Source organism: Anser cygnoides, chromosome 3, assembly GCF_040182565.1.
Source record: "Anser cygnoides isolate HZ-2024a breed goose chromosome 3, Taihu_goose_T2T_genome, whole genome shotgun sequence".
Taxonomy (NCBI): Eukaryota; Metazoa; Chordata; class Aves; order Anseriformes; family Anatidae; genus Anser; species Anser cygnoides.
The window spans coordinates 4,681,148-4,696,867 of record NC_089875.1 but is presented as its reverse complement, the minus strand read 5'-3'; the positions used below and the strand labels follow the sequence as shown (position 1 = coordinate 4,696,867).

General features: G+C 39.8%; 1 long non-coding RNA gene across 1 annotated transcript in view; it reads left to right on the top strand.

Moving 5' to 3' along the window:
* The window catches only part of LOC106036670 (uncharacterized), a 194,644-nt gene that overhangs the window by 110,716 nt on the left and 68,208 nt on the right, over nt 1-15,720 (top strand). Inside the window, exon 3 of the long non-coding RNA XR_001207546.3 lies at nt 11,457-11,572. This is a non-coding gene — a long non-coding RNA (uncharacterized lncRNA). The remainder of the gene's footprint in view (nt 1-11,456; nt 11,573-15,720) is intronic.

Genomic DNA, 15,720 nt, shown 5'->3' with positions numbered 1-15,720 from the left:
TTTTTTGAAGTGCCCACTGTGTGTCTGAAATGAGAGTTTCTGGGCAATAGAAACTCTTGAAAATTAATATCAGTTACATGCTTAAACTGAAGATGAATTCTTCTGAAAAGCTGGCCTATATTAGGTTTTTCTGAATCCAAGAAAATCCAAGTCACAAAATTTTCAGTTGTGTAATTTATGAATTTAGGAGGGTATTGGCGGCCTTCTCCCAAGTGTTATGTTTTCCTTAAAGCTAGAGACATGGAAAGAAATTCCTAGATATAGGGAGGCATGGAGAAAAGTAACTGTTGACAACACAACAATTCATTCATTTCCTAACATCGCAGGTCATGTACTGTATTTTAACTTAAACAATAAGGCCATTGTTTGTACGGGAAAACAAGCACAGTTTATGTAAAGGTTAAAAGACTGAAAAGGTTAAAGGCTGGCTTGTTTTTGGCAAGCTGTGATTTGCTTCTCTCAGGTGAAATGTGGAGGTTTCATGGTCTGGCAATTTGCTGAGCTCTTTGCTGGAGTGCCTACAGAAGAGATGAGAGGCAGCTGATTTACTGTGGCTCTGTTCTTCACAATGGCCAATCTTGCCTTATTGTTTCCTTGTGCTATATCAAGCTCTGCTGTTTTCATTTAGCTTGTAAACTTTGCAGGGAAGGGACTGCCTCCTTCCTGTATGTTTATACAGTATCTTGTTCCATGCTAGCCGCATATCATCCAAAAGCCTTATTTTCCTTCATAATGTTTTAATAGATACAAAGAGGTTTTTTTTCAGTGTTATAAAGGAGATGCAAGGGATCAACATCCTTGCAACTTCAGTGGAATTGACTGCTTAACTGCCCCCCAGAGTCTCTCTTCTCTGCTCTCTCAGCTGCCAGACAGCTTGGGGTGGGAGTTTTTATTAAGTCGCACTCTAAAGCCTGTTTCTCTAAGGGACTTTGGGTCAGGAATTAATTTCTCCAGCCACTGATTTATCAGCATCTGAGAGGAATTGAGGATCCTTCCACGATAGAAAAGACTTGTGTCACTACTGATAGAGTGGTGTTAAAATTCGCAGCAGTTCCCCCTGTCATCTCTATTTGTTATATTCACTTTCTCTCTAGAATATACTGCAAATGAATTTTTATAGCAACTCTGAAAAACCTTCTTCACTAAATACTGGTTTTGTTCTATATTGAAATTTCAGAGCAGAATTTGATGTTTCTCCCTAGAAGTGGGTTATAAAACCATTACTCAGAGGTGTGGGAGGAAAGAACTTCAATAATATTAATATTTATGCTAGAAAACACAATTTAATCATTTAAATTGCATATAGATTAAAGAATTCTAGGGAAGACTAGAAACTATTGATTTTAAATTTTAGTGCTACAATTGTTTATGTAATGATTATCCAATTGTGTAAATGCTGAAATCTTGCCATTAAGTTTGTAATGACAAATGCTTAATTTTTGGCACCAGACAGCAGATATTTGAATGTCAGACACTGCAGATACGTGGTTTTCAATAGTTGCTGATACAGCTCGGCTATTATTGACTCTGCCTTTTTGTTCCACTGGGAGCTGGGAGTTCCCAGCATTTCTGCAAGTCAGTCTGGACTCCTCTAGGTCCTCAGATAGGTATATGGAAACTTGGGTGGCTTTCCAGGCTTGGCTTAGCCCAGGGATGTATCCAGTGTGCTATATACTTGTACACAATACATTATAAAAGTAAGAAAATGTGCCGTTTAATAAAAATCTGGTTTAGATTTGCATTCTTTCACATATCACTCAAAGAAGCAGAAGAGTGGTGTTTGTTCCAGCTGTATTTCCAAGGCAGCATTATGTCCCACACCAGGTAAGAGCAGAGAGTCCAAGCTGCGAAGGCTGCTCTCTTTGTGAGAGGATGATGTGAAATTTCAGTCTAATCCCACTGTAAAGTCTTCTGTTTACAGAGCCATACTGTCCTGGGACAGAGTCGCACGGATTGCAAGCATTCTTGCTACAAGGAATCTGGGCCTGCCAGGAATAGCCAATTCCCAAAGCTCAGCTCTGTTTAGAAAACTGGCTCTAGTATCAGAGATTATGGCAGAGAGAGCAAACGCTCCTCTAGTTTACCATAGCATTACCATCGAAAGAAGCCTCTTTTCAGGAGTTTGGGTTACCAAACACAGGATGTTTTCCCGGGAATGAGTGTATGCTTCAGAGATGAGGAGCAGGACTGACCTAGAAGCACATCAGTCCAATGTTTGAGTTGGTTTTGCTCGAAATAAGCACAGAGCAAGCAGGAAGCAGTGCAGCGCATGGCACAGACACATCTTCCCCAGCCATGAGCTCGCTTGCACAGATAAGCAGGCTGGCTGCACACATTTACAGCTGCGTCCTGGCTAATAATTCCTGCTGAGAGGAGTTTTCCGCCTGTGGGCTTACGGTTTTGCTTTGGTGCTGGGCTGCATCTCCACTGCAGCCTGCAGGCCAAACCCACATGTAGCTGTGCCCTCCAAGCAGTTTGCCAGCACAGTGCTGTAGGGGCCACGATACCACACAAGTAACTGGAAAATGGTCAGCTTTTAAAAATATCTTTTATTGTAAAGCATCCTCTTTCAAAACAGAAAACTTCTGTTATTTATATAGCAGAGCACAGTGGTGTGCTAGGGGAGACTGCTGTATATCAACACACTCCATGCTTGAGGAATTGCCCTTCAGCCATTTTTCTGCTGGGGAGGGAGGACTTTGTTGCAATCATAGTTCAATGAAAAATATGGCTCCTCTTAGCAGATGCTCAACCCCTGCGTAGTAATTACTGCCTACTGTTTATTTTGCAGTGGTTACTGAGAGCTGTTGAGTCACTGACATCTTTGTTGAGAGTCCTGTTTGTTTTTTTTTTAGTGCCATTTGATGAAGCTAAAATCTGTTTCTCAGTGTCTGTTATTTTTCATGGGCTTTTAGAAAACTCTGCTAAAAAAGGCAGTGCTAACTGATCAGCGGCCAGTTAGCATGGCATGACAGAAACACCATAAGGGTGTGTAATTTTGAGTGTCTTAATGCATGCAGAGGCTGACAGAGCGTATGCAGATAGCAAGCCTTAAATATATCCCAAGAGCGTAAGTGTATTTGTAGCATGATCCTTGTTAATCCTCTGTTCGTTTTCAAAAATGACTAAGTGAGCTGAAAGTCTACATTCCATTGTTTTAACCTGATGTTACGCCAAAATCCTTTGAAAAAGGTGGCTTAGGATCCAAATTCATGTAGCTGTTGCTGAGCATCTTTAGCCACTGTGCTAAGAGGAGAGTAGTACTTCGAAGGCTGATTGAAGCAACCTGGTTATAATCTTCAGTTTTCACAGGGATTCTGTGCTACTTTAAACGAGTCATGCAGACATGCTTGAGAAAAGGAAATGGACTTCTGATTGGTGCCCACATTTCAGCATGAGAATTTTGCAAAAAATGGTTCCCTGCTTGGACCGGGGCTCCCCTCAATGGCAGGAGCGAGATGGCTGTTCCCATTCAGGGATCAGCTTGCTGCTGCCTCTAAACATGTCTCTAATGGAAATAAATAGTAAGAAAACAGCGTAGTGGGTATGAGATGGTTACTCACATGGTTCTTTCCATTTCCTACCCTTGAGTCCCTAATGCGCATTCTTGTGTCGAGAACTACTGATGATGCAGGACCACAATACCACGGATTGAAAAAAAAAATGGAAGGAAAGTGGAGGAAAAAGAATCAATTAGATGTACTTATAATTAAAGTCTACTTAGCACAAGTTTGTTCTGGCTGATTGGACAAGCTGAATGAGAATTTTCTTGATGACAAAATTCTCTATCAAACCACCACATGTACAATCATTTGTTTACACAGAAACCTCCATATTATCCTTTGTTTATTTTAAAATTCAAGTTCTATTTTTAAATACAATGACATGCCAGTAAAAAACCAAAAGGAGTATCGGTATATTCATTCACTTACAGCCTCCTTTTGTTACCATCTTTTGCCCTAGCAAATAAAATAGAAGATTATGCCCTCTAATAGGTTCATTTGTAAACTCAGCGGATGTGGGCAAATGAGGGGCAAGTGAGGCAGCTGCATGGCCAGGATTCCTGACTCGTGAAAGCAGCTTTTGGCAGTGGCAACCAAGTCTTTGGTTTGTTTTGCTTTGGCTGGTCTCTAATAAGGCCCCCGATTTCCTCCTTGTTCTGGCTGCTGCTGCACTGCAGATGAGTCTATAAGGGCATCTTGGGGTCATCTGGCTGAGGGGTTGTGGGAGCTTGGACTGTTCATATAGCCCAGAAGGACCAATTTCATTGTATTGGTGTTGTTTTTTTATACCTGTTTCCCTTGAACAGTTCCAGGCACGATAATCTGTCAGATGCTCCTTTCCAATAACTCTTGGAGACTCACAAATGAAATCCACAGCTAGGTTCCCCACTGTGGTTTCACCCATTCTTCTGTATTCTGGTCAAGATGTGGTGCCTTTCTCAAAAGGACACTTGGCTGAGCTGGGAGCTGTGGGACTGCAGCTTGAGTCACTGGGTGAAACTCTGTCATGATGCTCTTCCACAGCAGTATGATTTAGGTTCCTTTGGTGCCAAGTATGAGAGGACTTGGTGAAGCTATTTTTAGGAGCTGCTGGAGACTTGACTATTAAAGAAGTCTAAGCTCGATACTCCAGAAAACCTCCATCAGGACCCCCTCAGTGACTAGCAGTACAAGCCTGGAGCAGTCTGTGCTTTATTGTGATTGCAAGGATTATCCTGTAAAAGCTAATGCTCAACAAGTCAGTCCTTGTGTGTGATTTTTTTTTTGTCAGAATTTCTCTGTTAGGCTGAAGTGTTGTGTGCTTGCCCAGCTCCAGGTGGTGTGGGCATGTGCCTTGTGAAACAAGCACCCGTTTCTGAGGCTGGCACAATGGTTGCAGTATTCAGCAGCCCAGGCTTCTTGGAGTTGCAAAGGACTGTCCATTGGAAAGTAACAAGAGATCATGAGAAAGTTTGTGGGTGTTTACAGGAATTTGCAAATTTCCCATTCATTTTCTCTGAGAGACTCACAAGGGCTGGCATTTCCTGACCAAAAAAAAAAAAAAAAAGAAAAAAGAAAGAAGGGGGGCCAGGGAGGGAAAAAAGCACTTGTCTACTTCTTATTGCTAATCATGTATTCAGAGTCACAGTAGGTATAGAAATTAACAGAATCAGTCCCTGTGGATAACGGGAGAGACAATCACAAGGCTGCACCCAAGCCAGACTGAGAACTGTGAGATTTCGTGGCATGTGGAGGATTATAGCTGCTGCAGCCCATAGCTCCAACTCGGACTTTTCAGAGATTAGGTGGTCTGTGGTGTTGGCTCCTTCTGCACATTACTAGTTTTGGATGTTGAGATTACATTCACAGTTCCTAAGTTCAAACCTCAGCATACTCCACACCCACAGATTCCCACAGTTTTGTCCTACAAAATGTCTCCTTTAACAGAAATCTCCCAGTTCTCATGTGCTTTCTTTTTTTCACGTTGCAATGAATGGCTTTGTTCTGCAGAGAAGCTTGAACTCAGTGTGTTTTCCCACCTATGACCAGCTTTCACATGCATGCTAACATTTACTGCAACTGCACTTCTGAATTTCTCAGAAATGTTTCAGCCTTTTTTTTTTGCCTGCATGCCTCAGCTGTTCTTGTGAAAACGGGCGCAGGAGGATTTGCTCCCACTCCTACGGGAGGAGTGTCTTCACATGAACCACATGATTAGTAAAAGGAAAAAAAAAATCCCCTAACACCTATTCCCTCTTCTTTACTCACTGCTTGCTACTTGTTTTGGTTTACTTTTCCTGATTCAAAATAATCAGTCGTAAAGGGAGCAGGTATTCAGTGATCAGTTATAAACCACAAAGAGTAATGCGCAATTTGGGAACCGCCAGTTAATTAATTATTATGGCACATCAAGGCTCCTTTGTGGTTGGTGAAATACAGATGCAGGAGGGAGACTGTATTGCGCTAAAGAGCTGGAAATGAAATAGAAAAAGGACGGAGTGGGAAGGGAAACAAAGTCACAGGGCAGTGACCAGCGCTACAGAAGAACTGACAGTAGACATCCAGGTAGTGTTTGTGAAACTCTGCTGCCTCTGCTTGTTTTTCACATGCCTTCTTTACTCATGTGTTTAGTCAAGTGGATCTTGTTCTCTGCAAAACATAACATTCTGCTCAGCCTAAGTACGTATGTAGTCCCACTGGGGCTGGAGAGCCTTCTCATGTGGCTGTAGTTAAGAACCATATGCATGTGCTTTGTTGGGCAGGGGTTTGTAATACATATTACAGCAGTAATTAGACTTGCTCGAAATCAAAATCAGGAAAGAATCCTTAGATAATTTATCCACAGCAAATAATTCAGCAAGTCTGTCACCAGTGCACTTCTGGTCTGTACAGATATTGCACACAGTAATTCATCTCTATAGAAAGAGCCCATCAATAAAGGCCACCCATTCTTTCGCACTGAAGACCACCAATCCTTCAGTTGTCATGACTTCTCTAAGCCCATTGTTCCTCACTTCCTTTCTCATATAATAATTCTGACTTCCATGACCTTTCTGTCTGCTCCTCCAACATGGGTTTTAGAGCACCTACCACAGAAACAAAGCTGAATCCTAATGATTATTGGTCCTCATTCCTTTCACCCTAGATGGAGCTGTATTTTCCTTTCACTCAGTTTCCGTTTAGACTTTCTTTTCCAATTCCTTTAAACTGTCTGTCTCAGCTGCCTGGTTTGCAAAGGCTTCTTGTGCTATGTTGCTGTGTTTTTCTCACACCCCTCTGAAAGCCACAAGGTCAAAACAATGCTTCTAATCTCATTTGAAATCCCTTGTGTACTTTGTTTATTTATGGTTTTGTGCCAGTTTTCTTGACAGATTTTGCTTTTAAATTGGGGTTGCAGTTTCTTCTCAGGGGTTGAAGTTCTGACTTCATAGAAATCAATAAAAAGCTTCTATTACCTTCAGTCGGGCCAGGATTTTGTTCAGAGTCCTGAAAGAAAGATTGTTACTGCTTGTGTTCCCACATCTCCATAATATTTTTGTAGTCTGTATAGATACTTAAAAATCGGAACAGGTAATATTTCTTTTATCGTGTTTTAGAATGATGTGTTTGATTATTTATTTATTTATTTATTTTTGATGGAATGAATCTAAATGAATTTTTCCTTAGGTTTGAATAGTACCTTTGCGTGTTTTGTGCCATTCTGCCATCCTTGTGGATGCTGAATGCGTTCTGAACCCCTTTGAAGCTAGTGGAAGCATTTCGACTGGACTTGGTGAACTTGTATCAAAAACACTAGTGTTTCCATACTCTGAAGTCAGAGGGAAGTTAGAAAGGTTACCTGTGGATTAAAATACTTCTCATTGCAAGAGACAGTGAATCCTCCCTTTGTTCTGTGCTTCTTATTGTCCTGTTTGTGGGAACGCCTGCTTTATGAGGATTTAATGGTGCACTGCCTGCTTGTGCTTTAGGATATGCTTGTGCCCTCAGAATCTTAATGTTTGCACTAATGTCACACAAATACATATTTTTCAGCTGTTTGTAAATTAGAAGAAATTGTTAAAAGCCCAAATACATTCAAGGATTTTTTTTTTTAACATTTTATGCTTTAGTCTTCATTTACTGCATTGTGGGGATTTTAGATTAATAATTCCATACAGCCTATGTAGATTATAGTCAAGCTTAGAGATATGTCTGAGCTGTGCAGAGAGGTGATGTTCAAAGTGCAGGCAGGGGTGGGATCCAGCTCTGTATTTTTTTCCATATATTGTAGAATTTTTATTTTGGACACTTGTGTAGAAATTGTACTGTGGAAAATCTGTATCACCATTGTGAGCTTTCCCTGCAAAAACAGACAAGAACAGGTAAGGAATTAAAAAGTAATAATAATTAAAACAAATATACAGCTATTCAGTGGGACTGTTCTTTTGTAACAGGAAACTTTTTCCTAACCAGAGCTGTGTATGAGACACCAGGCACTCAAACTTGAATTTGTTGCACTAACTGTGCCCTGGGGGTTTGCTGACCAGTTAGGAGGATCAACAGAAGAAACAATAAAGCATTTTTATTAGCCTTGAAGTCAGACCAGTGGGAATTTTTCAGAGAAGGGCCTACCCTAGATCTTTTTCGTAAGCTAGCTTCCTCCAAACTATCTGATAGCAAGAGAAATAAAAACACTCAAAACAAGAGGGAAAAAAGACAAACCTACCATTTGTTAATTATGTAGTCTGATGTTTTGGAAATGTCAAACTCTGGCAGCTCCACACCATTTTTGTCAAATATTTGAGTATAAATGGTTGCAGACATGTTGTCTCTGTCATGAAATTTTAAGAGCAGGATGAAGTTTGTAGGCAGTGAGAACCGTACTGCCACTTGGACCTGAACTGTGTTTTGTCAAAGACTTGTAGCCTCATCATCCATTGTCATGGCAATTGTGTTCTGAGGTCTTGGGTGAAACAAAGGCACCATGCAAATGTACATCAAGAAACAGGAATTTCAGCTGGAGAAATCAATTCAGTCATTACTTCCATGTGATTTTCTCAGCAGTAGTGCTGTACCTGTCATGTCAAACAGCTTTTTCTGTTTCTCCTACTGTCCAGGAACACCTGAGCAATGGAGTTACGGGATGCCTGCCCTTAGCTTAGCTTGCTGCCCCCTGGGTCAAGCTATAGACATTTTAATCAGACAAAAATAAAGATCAGTGATCTCAAGCAGTGGTGCAATTGGCTGCTAGGCAATAGTACTTCTAGAAATGAGGCCTTCTGAGCTGGGCCTTTTTCCCACCCTTACATCTTTCTTTGACCTAGACCGTAATTGCTGTAAAAGTTAAAGTCCCAAGCATTTGATATCAATGGGAAATGGGATACAAAAAAAAATTAAAGATTTGATTTAATACTGCATCTAATGTGCACTGAATTTAATGGCTCTCTCTGAACTGCTGAGCGTAGGCTTGGATTTTTTTATACGAAAGTAGTAGCTGAAGCAGAAATGGGTTTCTAAAATAGACTTCCTAAGCAATGTCACCTGATTTTCAGTGGTGTCTTAGCGCTCTTGAACTCAAGAGAATTGAAGGTGCTCACTTTTTACAACCAAACCAAAAAAATATGTAAGATTTTCTCAGATGCTTAAAAGTAGTATCAGTGAGTTCAGTGACACTTCTTGCAGCTGTTGACTTGGTTGAATTCTGAGTGATTTTTTTTTCCCTGTATCAGAGTCTTATAGGCATCTCATCACAATTTTTTGACTTATTTTTGGAGATGACCATCAGGATCTCATAGCAATGAAGTCAATCTAACAGTATGCCACTACTCTCAGCAATGTCTTTGCACAGCTAAAATAGACCAAATTATTTCTCGCTAAATATGCTAGTCAGACACCTGAAATACCACAGCACTGATGAACTGGGGACAGGTAGAGCCAGCTTATGATTTTGCTTGTGATTACTAATCATTGGTTTCTTTATTGACAAGGTCACCAGAAAGCCATGGAAAACTTTATCCCCAAATGCCGAGATTACTGGCATTTTGTTCTATTTCTTGAAGAAAAAATGTAAAAAACGTGAAGCACTTGGAGAGTCTCTGCCCTTAAATCTCTTTACAAGAAACTATTTTTTATTATTAGATACTGGACCAAGCTGCTCTGCAATTTTTCCACTGCTATTAACCAGTAAATAACTTCCAGCTTGTATTAACCCTTTTCACTCATGACAAGCAAGACTGTTTTGTAGCTGCTGGACATAATGAGAGAAACAGATGAGCTGAGAATTTAAGGCAGGGTCTGAAGCTGAGCTCTCTCGTGTTGGGACTGTTTATGAACTCCACTAAAATTCTCATTGCTGACTCCCTTTGAGAGCTGAAATATTTTTATCAAGTAGAACATGTTGGGAAATGCATCTGCGGTGATGCTGGATTTGATCTTGTGCCCGCTGAAGTAAATGACAGCATTCTTGTTAGCCTTTGGGAAATGGCTATACTTTGCAAAGATTGTCCCAAAAATACATTAGTATCCATTTGATAGGTCCAAACTGGATATCTATAGCACAATATCCAGTTCCTAAATCTGCCTGTCCAAAGACAGCAAGACCTCAGAGATGATTGCGGCCTGTACGATGATATCTAACCAAAACTGTAATATGATTAAAAATATGAATACATGTTAAGGAGGAAAGCAGCTCTATTTGAGCAATTCTTGAGAGGGAAGTTCTCTAGTCCTGCATGCTGCTTCTTGGATGTCCATGTTATGCCAAGATTGTGTCCCAGTCCTGACTCCTAAATCCTCTGCCATGGCTTTATTACAGAGCAGGGCTCTTTGGGTGAGAATTTTCTGGTGCTTTTATGGATTCTAAAGATGTGCAAACACTGCGTGATAATTTAGAATATAAAGGGAGTATCCTGCCGAGATACCCTGTCCAAAAAATCCTATGCACCTGCCAGGCTATAGCTGATCTTTATTTTCAGTGCTCCATCATATACATATGAATCTGAGGAGTGGTCCTATTATAGAGATAGATGAGGACTTCCCTTTAAAGGGTGCGTTTTTATCTGTTTTTCTTGATATGCAACATAAAACATCTGTGCTATGAAACTTTGAGATATTTTGTTTCACGTTGATTTTCAGTGAATCCTCTCCAAATGTTTTACTGATCTGACAAGAGTTCTTACTCTTTTCTACATTGATGCCATATGCTATGGATGAGGAAAATTTCATACCTACTCTCACTTTGTTGCAAGAGAGGAAAAGTAGTTACTATGACCATTTAAAAATTCTTCTGCTGAAAAGATTCCCAGGTACTATTGCATTTTATTTATGGGAATTAAGGCTCAGAGGCACTGGTCTATAAAGTTCATTAGGTGTTTAAAATATATTTGAGCTTCTTGGCCAGAGAAAATTAACAATTGGCAGGAGGTCACACAGGAACCTTTTGGTAGAGCTGAAAATTGGTTCCAGGCTCCCTATGGTCCCTGGAGAAGGATTCTGGCTTTTCTTCCTTCGCTTTCTCTTGTGGGTGTTGTACAAAGTTCTCCAATTCAGCAGCGACTGAAGCCACCAGAGTCTAGCCATTGGCTTGAAAAAAAAAAAAAAAGTCTTGTGTATGAGTAGCTGTATTATCACGAAAGCTATCTGAACTGTAGCTACTTATCCTAGCCATAAAGGTGGCCCTGTAGAGCTAGTTTTAGTAAGTTTTTATCTTTCAGGTTGTAAGTGTTCTTGGTGGAATTTCTTTTGCTTTCTGTTGCAACCAAACTAACTGCCTGAGGTTCACTTATTTTCCCCACTAGATGTGTCAGCTTTTTATCTCCATCACAAGAAAAGAATCAAGGCCCCTTTAGGCTGTCATCAGTGGCTTTGAAAGTCATTCTCCTCCTATGATGTCCCAACCCTCAAAAATAATGAAGATATCCAAAATAGTTAATCTGTGCTGGAAATTGTTAGTAAAAATAAATATTAAATTGGTATTTTTATTGTTTTATATTTCAGGTCTCTACGGCTAGCAGGGAGACTACTATGATTTCAGCTGCAATATTTGATGGATAAATCCCTTATCCCATCTGCTTGCTTAATCCAGGATTCTGAAATGCAAATGATCAGAAAAGGTAAGCGTAAGGTTCTTTGTATTTTCATCTGGCTTTTAACTTGGCTGTGCTGCTAATAAGAATGAGTCTGCAAGGTTTGGGGGCCCAGTTAGACTCGTGGGTATCTGAAATGGATGTTGTTGTTTGATGCTGCTGAGCCTGGTGCACCAGAACAGATCTCATTACAGGTTTGGGGCCCAGGTCACAAGAGAAAACAACAGATGGATGAAACGCACATAAAGAGAAGGGAAGATAAAAGGAGTAGAACTGGGAAAAGTTTAGGCTAGTCAAAGGAGTGAGGGCTTAGTGGCTATCTAGTCTGGTTCCAATGGGATGTTTTGTATTTCTGTCCTCTGTGGAGGCAGACAAAGGAATAAAGACGGAGGTGTGCAGAAATTATCCTAGACAGAAAACTCTGCTAAGTTGGTCCTAACTCTGAATATGTGCATAGCCTAGAACTGTGCGTAAGATGTGATAATTTTGTCTCTGATAAGCTGGGTAATTCTGCATGCAAATCATAAAACTAAGAGTATTTTGTGTTTTAAAACTAAGCTGGAAGACACACAATGCTGGAAAGCTACTCTGTATGTTACAGTCTTTTCCTGATGACTTTGCAAATCTTCTTCAAATTAATGATTCATCTTATTCATATTTAAAAAAAAAAAAAGATAGAAAGTTTTGTCATAGTACTTTGCTATGTATAGATATCTACTCAAAATGGGGAGAAGAAGGAAGGGAGAGATGGGGATGGGCTCTTAAGTGTTGTATTTAGCATTAAAGTCTCACGTTTAAAATAATCTTTTTGCATTCAACTGTGGAAACAGTGTCAGAATCCACAGGGGGCTGTTGTGTTTGAACAAGGCTACTCAATTTGGTTTTGGTTAAGCATAATTAATTTATTGCAAGACATGCAAGTATGGGGATTATCATCTGATTCCTGGGAGGGTGTGTGTTTTGTTTTGTGTTGTCGTTTGTCTCAGTTTAAATTTATCTCAATCACCCAATTTTTTACAAGCAAAAAGGATTGCATTTGGGGTACATCTTAGAATGTGTTGTTTATCTTGACCAGAAGCATAGCAAAAGAAGCAATCTTGATAGATTTCTATTATGAAAATGAAACAATCAACACGCAGAAATATGAGGAAGAAATTACACCCATTAAATACATCTAGACTGATGAATGATATGATGGCTGCCTATTCAAGTTGGAAATTTTACACATGATTGAAGCTTTATTTAGTCTAATGAAATGTGCTTCCTGAATGCTGCATCTGAGTGACGGCGTGACCTAGAGCACAAAAGAAAGTATTATGTGATTAGACTGAGATCATTCTCATTTAAAGTCATTGTGATATAATTTTAAGTTTTTAATTAGCAGCATATACTTTTGTGTCCATTGCCTCTTTTATTGTGAATACCTTTTCAGGTCTTGTCCTTCCACAGGCTTTTTGAAACTCAGCACGGATTAACAGCAAAGGGGTTTGGAGTTCACTGATTCTCCCCCCCTTCCCCCCCCCACTTTTTTTTTCTTCCAGTTGTGAATAGTAAGAGGGGGGGGCGGGGCAGGAGCTGATCTTTCAGAATGGGATCATCTTGTGCTGAACTCTTCATGTGGTCCATAGTGCATTCTCTACATTTTCTTTATTCTGGAATCCAACTTTAATCACTTCTTTGACTTATGAAAATATTAATAGTCATATCCTTTAAATTAGTGAAATTGCATCAGTGTTATTAGTGGTGAAGCCACTGATTCTACTCCCTCCCTCCTTGGTTATGGTAGCTGGGATTTCAGGTGAGAGCTGTGGCATTGTACTGCTTTACACCTAGCTAGGATTGGTACCTAGATTTCCTACACCCTTGTTTTACCTCACTTCACCTTTATGAGCTGGGTCTTTACTTTGAAGCTGTTTTTGTATACCAAGCTGGAAGGCAACAAGCCACACAGAAAACACCAGTCTTTTGATTAAAAAACATTAAATCACTTTTGATTTATGCAAAATTTAGCGTGGTTCATAATACAACTTTATGAGCTATTGAGATTTCTGGCACCATAAAAGGGTTTTGATAATGGTCTTCAGCAGTTGTTACTTAAGGTGATGCTAAAAAGTAATGAATGGGGAAGTAAATGCAAGGGGGAGAGTTTGCTTCTCAAGTCCACAGTTCTTTTCTTTCCTAGCTGGAGAGCTTTACGAGGGGTAAGCAAGCATTAAACAGATTCAGCGTGTTCTCTGTATGTGAAAGAGCTCACTGCAGACCCCATATTTTCAGATGAGCATTAACTTGCTGACCACGATCCTGAGTTTTAGCTTGTTAGCTAGGTTGACTGATGAACACTCAGGACCAGACAGATAAGCCAGACACTTAATCTATCTACTGTATGTGTTCAGCCAGACTAAAGCTTTATCTATCACTGCAAACTGCACTTCAAGAGCATATTGTATAGCTTCCCATTACTATAAATTAGTGAATTTGGAGCCTGTGGCAATTTAACAACCTCTTTCATGAGACAACTGAAGGTATGCATGCACCTGTAAGTACTTTATTTTGTGCCCATGTGGAAGATTCGTATCTCATTATTCGTTAGCACAACTTTATTGCTGCCTTTAGTTAAAATTTGGGAAGGCAAAAGAGGAAAATCAGAACAGCCTCTCAATGAAAGTTTTTAAAAATATCTCAGTTTGAAATTTAAGATAATAACCTTCTCAGATCATTTATTTAACTGAGCATGTGGATATTTTCTTGCTCAGCTTTTTGCTTCCTGCTACTACGAAAAGTATGAAACTAAAAAGAGGACATTTAAAGTGCATGTGTGAATTGGAATAAAATCCAGTGTTGAAATATACAAAATAAATGATCTTTCCTTAAAGGAAACTCCCTTCCCTCCTTTTTTTTTTTTTTTTTAATATATTTTAGTAAGTTATTCATACATGTGTTTCACAGAGGTCAAGCAGCGCATTTATAGATAAGGAGATCCAATTCACCTGGTCACTGTGATACCACATACATAAGGCAGGCTTCAGATATGCTCAAGACCCCTCCCCTCCATTTTTTTTAAGCTATTGTTTTATCATTTTTTTCCTTTAGTGCCCATAGTAAGTGTGTGTTGGTGTGCAGGGACAACATTTGGTCTCAAATATGACTACTAAATGGCTGCACAGGGTAGGTTGCTGATAAAATACAAGGAAAAGGTTGTACGTGAAAACCTGGTGGAGCACAGTAAAGGTATGCAGCAATTGCTTAAGTTAAAGTTTATCAATAGCAAGTTCTTTCATTAGTTTACCTTCAAATGATATTTTGTAGCTCGTTAATCATTTTCTAGTAATTGGAGAAGTCTGGGTACAGTCTGTAGAGTAAATGGCTGGTGTAGATTTGGACCAGCCTTTGTGCATTATAAACCTGTCAACAAATATTATTTTTAGCCATGGTGTAGTGGCTAGCATTGAAGAACATTGGAGAAGGAGGAATGATAATGGATATGGGACAAATTACACATCACAAATTAATTATATGTACCACTTGGCACAACAAACATGAATTAGGGGCATGACCATAATATATGTTTTTACTGCCAACAATTATTATCTGCTTAAGTCACGTCTTGGATGAAGAGTGGATCTTGTGATGTTACGGTAAATGCTTGGAATATGAATAAGTGGACACCTATGGTTTTAAGGTATAGAGATGGAGATTAACTACTTGACTGTGGATATACTTCAGGTGCATACGGAAGAAGATTTGGTTTCCAATGCTAACTGCGGTGACTGAGTGGGATTGTTTCCATAGGATTCAGTGGGTTTTTGGACTGAGTCCCAGTGCCTGACCTGATACTTTTCTTAGAGGTATCTGAGAACAAGCAGACCTGAACATCCAAGAGATTAGCAATTGCTGGAGCTGTTGTAAAGGGCCACTGCAAGACCCTTTATTTACAAGTTAAATAACTTCTCTAGTGTATTCTGGTGAACTTTGGGCAGTCAGTGGTTAGCTTCCCTTAAAATCAGACTGAGGAAGAGGTAGGGCCACCTCCTTCCGTACGCAAGAGTTTGGCTGGGTACACATGTTGCTCAGCTGTAGAAACTCTGAAGCAAAGACTGTAGCAAGTGTTGAGTTTTGGATTCATGGACTGTGGGAAAACTAGTCAGCCTTGTAGGTTTCCTCTGCTGCAATGCGAC